This window comes from Plectropomus leopardus, chromosome 3 (assembly GCF_026936395.1).
Source record: "Plectropomus leopardus strain MGB_pleo_1.0 chromosome 3, ASM2693639v1, whole genome shotgun sequence".
NCBI lineage: Eukaryota > Metazoa > Chordata > Actinopteri > Perciformes > Serranidae > Plectropomus > Plectropomus leopardus.
In genome coordinates, this window is record NC_142178.1 from 16,720,001 (window position 1) to 16,729,472 (window position 9,472).

Below are 9,472 nucleotides of genomic sequence, written 5' to 3' on the forward strand. Positions count from 1 at the left end.
GATTACAAAAATACACACACACACACACACACACACACAGGACAATAACATGAGGGCGTGCACACATTCTACTGTAGTAACAATATCTCCGCTACTTCATATAGTTAGTTTGTTTTGTCTTTTCATGTCATTTCAAACATGGGGCGTTTCCACCTGCAGGTCGGTTCGGTTAAGTTTGGTTTACACTTTTTTTTTGCATTTCCATTCCAAAGTTGTGGATGATACTTAAACTTAAATTGTCCTCATTGTTTGTCAGTCCTCTGCTTGGAGTACCTAGCACACAGATCTGTTACTTAAAGGTGGAGCTAGAAACGCTGCAGTCCGTTAATTAGTCAATAGAGAATCGACTCTCTGTGATCAGAGCGGAGTCATGGTTGGTTTAACCACTGTTCGTACGGTGACAAGTTTTTCATACATTAGTAAACTCCGGTAAAACTATAAAATAAAAGGATATTTTGCAGCCTCTCGCAGCAACTGTAGACTAAGAAAAATAATTAATTTACTGGGTGGACTGCCAGCAACTTTTAGTGTGTAACATTTTCTTGTAATGTTATTCAGTGCATGAGTTAACAACATGAATCCATCAACACACCTTAAATTTCAATGTCAACTTCGACCACATAATCTGTTTTTATTGTCTCTCTTACATACAATTTTAGTAATGAGTGGATCTTGAAGAGTTAAAAAAAATTATATATTATGCAAGAAAGAAAAACAAAACAACTTGGAGCATCATGTTGAAGTTTCTTGCAGCGTGCTCGGGCAGCAATAACCCCTGCTCTTGCCTGGAGTCAATGCACAAACACGCTATCTTTAAATATCCCATAAAGTGAGACTCTCACTCCAACCTGCAGCCCCATTCTGTGGACGATAAACGGGGTGCAGACTTCACTCTGTATCATCGATGAACAAGGAAATACAGCGAGTGCTGCTGGACGACCACAATCCCTCCTGCAGGTAGAAATACTGTCTGTGGTGGAAACGCCACACAGATCTGGGGTCTAGGTACCTGACTGAGGTGTTACTTTCGGTTTCAAAGGTACTATACTTCAAGCCTTTGGAAACGCAGCTTTAGTCTGACTCAGGATATAGACTGTGCGTATAAGCTGCCAGTGGCCGCACTTCTCCGCTTCTGGTGTCTGCGTGTAAGCATTTTGAAAGGATGCCATAGTGCATCCTGCTCTCAGTGCTACCCAAGATGATTGTGACAACCCAGAGCATTTCTTCCCTTAAGGCCCTGACACAAAGCCAACGGTCGGCCGTGGATCAATGTCAGGCCGTTGGTGAGCGTCTTTTGCCGTCGTTGCATGTTGAATTGGCATCGAAGCCACTTTTGTATTGAATTGTGTTTCCCTGGCAAACAGTGTTTTCCTCCTGTCAATGTGTCGCGGGTCTCTCTGAGGTTTGGGTTAGGGCCTAGGGTTTGGCTCAGGTTTAGGGAGGGAGAAACACATATCGATGGGGAAACAGTCTTCGACACAACACTGACAGAGCCCGTCAGTGAGTGAAATCACTCTAATAGGCAGTTTAGCTACACGCACGAGAAGAGAAAAAGAAGTGAGGAACGCAACCAAACAACTAAAGTTAAGGGGGTGCGAGATCAAAACAAACATGTTCCATAGTAAAGATTTTTTTGCCATTAAGCTCATTAGCAAAACTAGTTAGGGATTTTTTTTGTGTTATTCTTGTGTGTTTTTGTAAATATCATTTGTTCTTTCAGCATCACTTTGTGTGGCTGTCGTCACTGTGGTTTGTTCAAATTCATATCATTTAGTAATATATTTTGCAGTTTCCAGTACAGAGGACATAAGAAATGAAACTCATTTTGCGATTTTCGCCTTTTAGCTTTGTCAATTTTAAAACTGAAATAATAGGTTCATTAATCGATGAGTCAATCAGTAGATGCTGAATCGACAGCAATGTTGACATCTCTTAAGAGTTATTCTTTTTAAAAAAATCGGACAACAATACAATGATTCCAGCTTCTTACATGCGAATATTTTCAGGTGATTTTCTCAGTATTCTATGATAGAAAATTAAATACCTTTGAGTCTGGAACTGTTGGTCAGGCAAACATTTGATGATCATCTTGTGATGATTTTTTTGTGTATTTTCTGATATCTTATAGAATAAACAACTAAACAATTAAATGAGAAGATCAGTCAGCAGTTTAATCGACACTATATAAATGTTAGCAGCAGCTACAGTCCAGCTTTTTTTTTACAAAGCTCAAACAGACAAGAATAAAAAGTCACCAGGGATTCTTTTGAGTTTTCGGTACAAGAAAAATGAAAAAGAATCAGCATCCAGAAAAGATCAACATACATACACTCCAGAGGCCAACACCCCATCCCCTGAGTTTCCCAATCACCCTGAGGGTGATATGATAAATGTGTTTTGAAGGTCCGTCCACTTTATTTCACAGCAGCTCTGATAATAAGTTTCCAAACTAGGTTTCACTGTGAATGGGGAAATTAGAAGTCGGGGGAGAACTGTTGCTGCACAGAAATAATTTAATGCCACAGGTGATGGCAAAGAGCTGTTGCCACATTTGAGGCACACACATATCTTTGTTCCCTCTCTTTGCTCCTTGGCATTCACACACACTGTGTGTATGTGCTTTTTTTTATTTAAAAGGTTCAGAAATTCATACCACAATTCAGGGATCGTCACACTGCAGTTAAAAAATGCGGCAATTTGGCGCATAGAGATGATGCAACTGGTAGACAACCGCTGGTACGGATACTCCTGTTACCAGGGCCTTGCATCTCCACAGCTACATTCTCAATATCTCCACACTGCATGCAAAACAAAATCAGTGCTCTGGTATGGAGTGTGTGTGTGTGTGTGTGTGTCTATTTGTGTATGTGTGGGAACGAGTGTGTCTCTCTTCTCAAAAAGCTCCAAAATAAACCCAAAGGTCCTCGGAGGGAAAACATGAGAACTTGACTCCGCTGATTAGAGTGATTATTGATACAGTGGAGAAAATCGGCTTCGTAATATCGGTGTTTGAACACATTTCAGCACAGAAGGTTGGATCAGTAATTTGAGACACTTAAACCAAACTAAAACATGTTTTCAGTTTCTTAATCCTTTTGACTTCTCGTGTGTGTTGCAATGGGATTTATCTTGGTTTCATACATTTTTTTCGGTTCTCAGTGAGGTTATGTAAATAAGGAGTCAAGACACTTGTGGAGGGAGAGTACATTTAAAACACACACACACACACACACACACACACACACACACACACACACACACACACACAAAGTCAAAACAACACAAGGACATGCAGCACACTCACACGGAAGCAGCAAAAACAGTGGAGCACAGCAATGATTATGCACCAGATCTGCTTACACCATATTTCATCATTACTGTGGAGAAAAAACACTCAACTATTGATCTGCCCCACTGCTTCCTTTTCTCTGCCTCTCTCTCTCTCACCCACTCTCCCATCTCGTCTTTTATTCCCGCTTTTACTTATCTCTTTTTACTTCTCTCCCACTCTCAGAAATTTGCAAACATAACAAGACTTTTCTGAAATGAATCCCAGTAGTAAACAAGATCATAAACATGCAGGCGCCGCTTAGAAATTATCTCCGCTAAGACCAAATTCTCTCTCTCTCACACACACACACACACACACACACACATACACAAACAAACACACACACACACACACACTCAGGAGGTGGACATAATATTGTGAACACCTGTGCAATCTAATGCAATCCAGCACTATAGCCCTGCAATAAAGGCTGCCTTTGTAAAGTTCCTTCTTTAATGCTGTTCCCAGAGCGGGGATGGATACAGGAACAATACAACAGGAACATGTCACAATGTAATGCTGTACATTAAAGGACCAAAACATCACCTCAAAATATTCCAGAGTATCAAAAGCGATCAACTAACAGAGTGCTTGCTCAGTGTCTTCGTCTTGTTTGCTTATTCTTTGATTAGACATTTCCTGGGAGACATTACAGCTATTCTAATTTCAGGCTACAATTTAGGGAAAATTCTTGTACGGTTGCTCCTTGTTAAGATGAAATTAAACACTGATGCATTCTAGACGTCTACCTTGTTTTGTTAACAAGAGGTTCGCAGAAAAACATTTTTTTAATCCCTTTACATATGCTATTGTTTAGATGCATGTATCGGTAAATAGCTTACTGTACATTATGGACTCGTCCCTACTGGCAGTCAGTTAGACAAAAGGAGAACATTATGGCAATGATATTATTTTGCATGTTTGTAAGTGTCCTTCCCCTGTACGCTCCTACTAAAACTATTGCTCAAACAATTCATGAATTGATAAGTCAATCATCATCGATTAGTCCATCTATAAGAATTTTCTTAAACACTAAAGTGTTTCTGTCATTTTTTTAAGCAAAGATACTGAAAAAATGCCAAATATTCTCAGCTTCTTAGCTTCTCAAATTACAGGATTTGCTGCTTTCATTTAATTGCAGGTCAAGAAAAATTTTTGCTTCATAGACTGAATGATAAATTGATTAATCAGAAAATAATAACCTGCAGATTAATGATTAAAATAGTAAGTTACAGCACAAAATAAAATACAATTTGGACAAAGTTTTAAGATAATTGATAGTAAAGATTATTTGTTATAATAATGGATAGGGCTATAAAAAGCAAATCTACAAATGCCATCTGGCCAACAGCCAAACGCCATAGATATTTAGTTGATATTCACATTTGAGAAGCTTGATTTTTTCATTTTTGCTCCAAAAAAGAAAACAAAAGACTAAAACAATACTTGCCAAGAACTTCTCTAATTAACTTATTGATTAATCAACTAATCTTTTCAGCTCCCAAACACGAGTCTCTTGTCCTGGCAGCATAAAAAGCACAGAGGCCCCTGTCCCATCCTTCATCCGCCTCACATACCTAGAGGAGGTTTTACACGGTGTTACATCAACTTGACCCCTGTGCATGCAGGAAGTCAAACAAGTTTATGTGAAACTCACACACAAACACACACACACACACACACACACTTGTCTGATGTGGTAAAACAGTGATGTTACACTCATTACTTAAGACTTCCTCTTGAGGAGAGAAGCTTCAGGTCAGATATTGTCAAAGGATGGAGAGGACTCAACGGCCAAGTGCAAAATGTTGTAACGGCCAACTGATAGTAAATCACTTCCATTAGCTACATCTCCCCTCTACATCATGCAAGTGCAGCTAACACACACACACACACACACACACACACACACACACTCACACTCACACACACAGACACACACACGCACACTCACACACACACACACACACACACACACACACACACACACACACACACACACTTTTTAACCTTGGTGTGCTTACTGTGCTCTCTCTCTCGCTCTCTCTCTCACTCACACACACACACACACACACACACACACAGCCCCTACAGCAACTAGATCCTAGCATCTTATAGGTGTTTTATATCTCCTGCTCTCTCATGCACACACACACACACACACACACACACACACACACACATGCACACACATGCACACGACAAGGCAAAGAAACTAGCTGTGGTAAGTAACAAGTGAAAACGCCATCTGTCAAGCGAGAGCGCATTTGCTTCGCCTCAGCATTTTCAGGGGAATGCCTTGAAGACAAAAAGGTCCTTGTTCTCAATCTCTCCGCAAATCCCATCTCTCATTCTTCCTCCCTCTTCCTTCATCCCCCTTGCTCCGCGCGCCTTGCCGCTCCGCCACCATCAGCAAAGTTGCACACATAAGCATTGGTCAGCGTTCAATTACCGTGAACACCAGGGAAGGATGGGGAAAGTACTTGACAGAGAAATGCACTTCAAGCACTGATTAAATACTGATACCAAGTATAAAAAAGTTTAGCCCCTTGGTTGTGAGTGTGTGTGTGTGTGTGTGTGTGCGTACATGCAATAAGAAAAGGAAATAGGGAAAAATGTGTATGTGTGAAGAGAGAGAAGAGAGAGAAAGACAGTAAGGGGGGGTTGCTCTTCTCTCCAATACTGATACAACTGTTTCATCATTATGACCCTCTATTACAGTACTTGCCAACTTGCTTACTACATACTTTTGATACACTCCGCAGAGTGCTGACTCTAACTAAAGCTGCTGATATGGAGTCATTAGGGGGTGAAGTTTCTGTTTTCCTTGAGCCTACAGAGCTTCCCTAATACTCTTCAGTGTTTAAGAGTCGCAGTGCTCATAGGTTGCTACCAGGCAGCGGATAATGGCCCATCTAAAAGAGATCAGTCAGAGGATATTCTGTTGCAACACATTATAGTTCATTGAGGTACTTTCTTTTTTTAGCACAAGTCTAGTGCCATTATATGGACATGAATAACCCATTTATGAGGCTTATCCCTGTTGTGATCATACTCTGACTAGGGTGTTTACCTGCGCGCAGAGAAATCAGGTTATTCATATTCCCCATATACATTCTGGTTTCTTACACTCCAGCTAGCATATTTGGGTTGCTCGTCAGAAATGTGGTGTTTACATGCCAGGGTTCCCACTCATTTTTATATACACATTTTTAAAACTTTTCCATGACTTTCAAGGTTTTCTATAAAATATCCAAAAATGTTAAACAGAAAAAAGCCATTTTTTACAAAAAACTTTGCTATAAGAAATTGCCTAAAATTTTTAAAGAAAGAAACAAATTTCCAAAAATTAAAAGCAAGAAGAAACAAAATCAACATTTTTTCTAAAGAAAACATGCCTTCCATGTTGACATGTTTTCTTTAAAAATTGTCAATAATATATATATATATATATATATATATATATATATACACACAAAATAAAGCCATTCTGAGTTGTATGCCACTAAAACTAAAAGTGCTTAAAAACTACTTGACATGCCTAGTGGACATGAAGGGAGAGACTTTCGTGATGTACAAATAAACACAGGCATAACCAAAACATTGTCATGTCGACAAATATTAAATCTATGTTTCGTCATCAGCTACAGAAAATAAATCCACTGTGATGTTACATTAATATAATTTAATTAATGACATGCAAAAAATGTCCATGATTTTTCCAAAACTTTTGGTGACTGATAAGTTCAATGATATTTTCAGACATGGAAAATGTGTCTGTGAAATTCCATGAGTTTTCCAGGCTTTTCATGAACCCTGACATGCTCAAAAACATAAAAAAGATACTCCAAAAACCTGATCGTAAATGGGTTATTCATGTCCCTGTAAACACACTCAAAATTATTTGACATAGCATGCCTCCTCTTGTCCAGCTTTTCTTTGTTTTTGTCCACAATATACCAACACACAACACTTTTTAAAAATCTTTGAAACAAGATTTTTACAAAAGGTGAATGAGGTCACTGCCAGATATCAATAGCAGTAGGCATTACTTACTTACTTATTTGTGTAAAAATATTTTACTCTCTTAAAAGTGAAAACAGATTATTAAACTACGCATAAATAATTTAGAGCATATTCACCATGCCTGTGTGCACAATCTCCCCATAGGCTCCAACTGAAAATATAGCCTTTTTTGATACCACCAGTGAATAACCAAACCTCCCTGAACAGAAATGAACAAATTTAGCTCTAATGACATTTTAAACACACACTCCGCAAGCCCACGCGAGCTCTAATTATCCCATAAACACGTCAACATCCACTACATGACCGGGCCTATTTAATTCAGAGCCAAACCCCCCAATATAAACCGAGCTCTTCCTTCCCTCGCGCCAGACCTTTGTCCGCCTGCCTGCCGCCGGTGCCATGTTGCCATGGCTCCCTCATGCCTCCGCTGTGCTCGCGCAAACGTTGAGAAATAACAACGTTGTGATGAATCAGCATCTCTGCCGCGAGCCCAACCGGCGTACAACCAGGCGCGCCAGGAAATAGACTGTTTCTCTCTGACACAAGTCACTTAAACATTAAAAAGGTGTCACCTGATGTTGTGAACACAAGGCCTGTCGGAAGAAGAGACAAAGCAAATGTCAAAACTGTCGCCGGAGCGGAGTCACCGCTGCCCCCTCACTGATACTCTAGCTAGCCGCTGGACGGTTGACAGTTACGCCACAATGACACCCGGGGGGCTGTTTGTTAGTTGTTGTCGTCGGTATTTTACCCACATTTTGACTTCTGTCACACCGCCAACTCAGCCAGCAGAACCGTAAGAGTCCGTAAAACCGCCCGCAAAACAAATAAAAATCCACTTAACTGCACGTCTTACCTGTGAAGGAGCAACAGACGTCGGTGAAGCGACAGCGGGAAGCTTCCAGTTTGCCTCAGCACCCCAAGGAGAGGACAGCCGGGGAAGCTAGGTGTTGTTTTTGAGGGTTTCCGCTTATTTAAGTTGTTAATCTACGCTAAGGGGTTTCATCTCCTCACGTTAACCTTTCCGAATAACTAGCCATTTAGTCGCCGCAAAACAAGGGAATCCCCGGGCATGCCAGCGGCACCGACTCGCTCTCCCCGCACGGTCTCCTAATTCCGACACATGGCTTCTTTTTTTAAGCTTGACAGCCGTACGCAACCCCCTTTGTCTGTGTTATTATGAAATCGCTGGTTTCTCGGTCGGCGTGGCTGTTGGCTCCAAGCGACCCGGTGTCGGAACAGCATGTGCGGGTCTGGATGACGACCGGATCGTGATGATTCAGCACTACCAGCCTGCTGCCCTTTAAACGGCAGCGGCGTTACTGCGAGTTCGCCCGAGCAGGACAGCGGCAGCGGCGCACACCGGGACAAGCGGCAAGCCATAACGGCATGGCAGCGGCGGCGGTCGTGCACACTCAGCAAAACAACACCTCAATATTCAGCACTTTAAAAAAAAAAAAAAATCAGTTTCGACAAAAAGCTGACTCACCAGAAGTCAAACCGGCGCCTTTCGCCCACCGCACCTTCGAAGGGTTGGGGTTCGCCGATGGCTGGTCGACCCGGTGTGAGGGAGACAGCTGGAGAAATGTTTTTTCCGCTCACGCCTTCTCGCAGGTCTACATATATCCACTCCTTCCTCGCTTGTTTTAGTCTATGGTCGGAGGCGCCAGACGTCAAATGATGTTTGGATCACATGGTTTCATTCATGAAGGATCTACGCAACCCGCATTTAAAGAGACAAGAGACACTACTACCGTGTGATGGACGGTTGTAACAACAGTCAATGTGGAAAGTGTGACAAGACAGCCCCCCACCTCTGTGCATATCTCTAAACTGAGAGCCAACATTTCAAGTGGCTTACTGATTCGCTCTAACAATAGCACAGCGGGATGGAAATAAGTCAGATGTTGTCATTCTCATCGATTAACACCAATTTAGGGACATTTATACATTTTGTAAGTTAACCCTTTAAAATCTGGACCAACATCAGTTTTCTTGTGCTAGGTTCAGATACCTTGTACAAGCTGTTTAATTCTTTGAAACCTGAGCAGTTTGGGTAATTTTTTTTTTCATAAGCATTAGAGAAAAGGCAATGAAAAACTTGTCAAGAAA

General features: G+C 41.2%; 1 protein-coding gene across 2 annotated transcripts in view; it reads right to left on the reverse strand.

Annotated features, from left to right (window-relative positions):
- mafgb (MAF bZIP transcription factor Gb) overlaps positions 1-8,987 on the reverse strand; it is a 24,548-nt gene extending 15,561 nt beyond the window's left edge. The window contains exon 1 of one of the 2 annotated variants that reach the window (XM_042485965.2): positions 8,850-8,987. The gene's annotated coding sequence lies outside the window, so the exon portion shown is untranslated. Of the gene's footprint in view, positions 1-8,216; positions 8,818-8,849 lie in introns of those variants that run through there. The other variant, XM_042485967.2, reaches the window with a different exon arrangement.
- Positions 8,988-9,472: the final 485 nt, after the last annotated feature.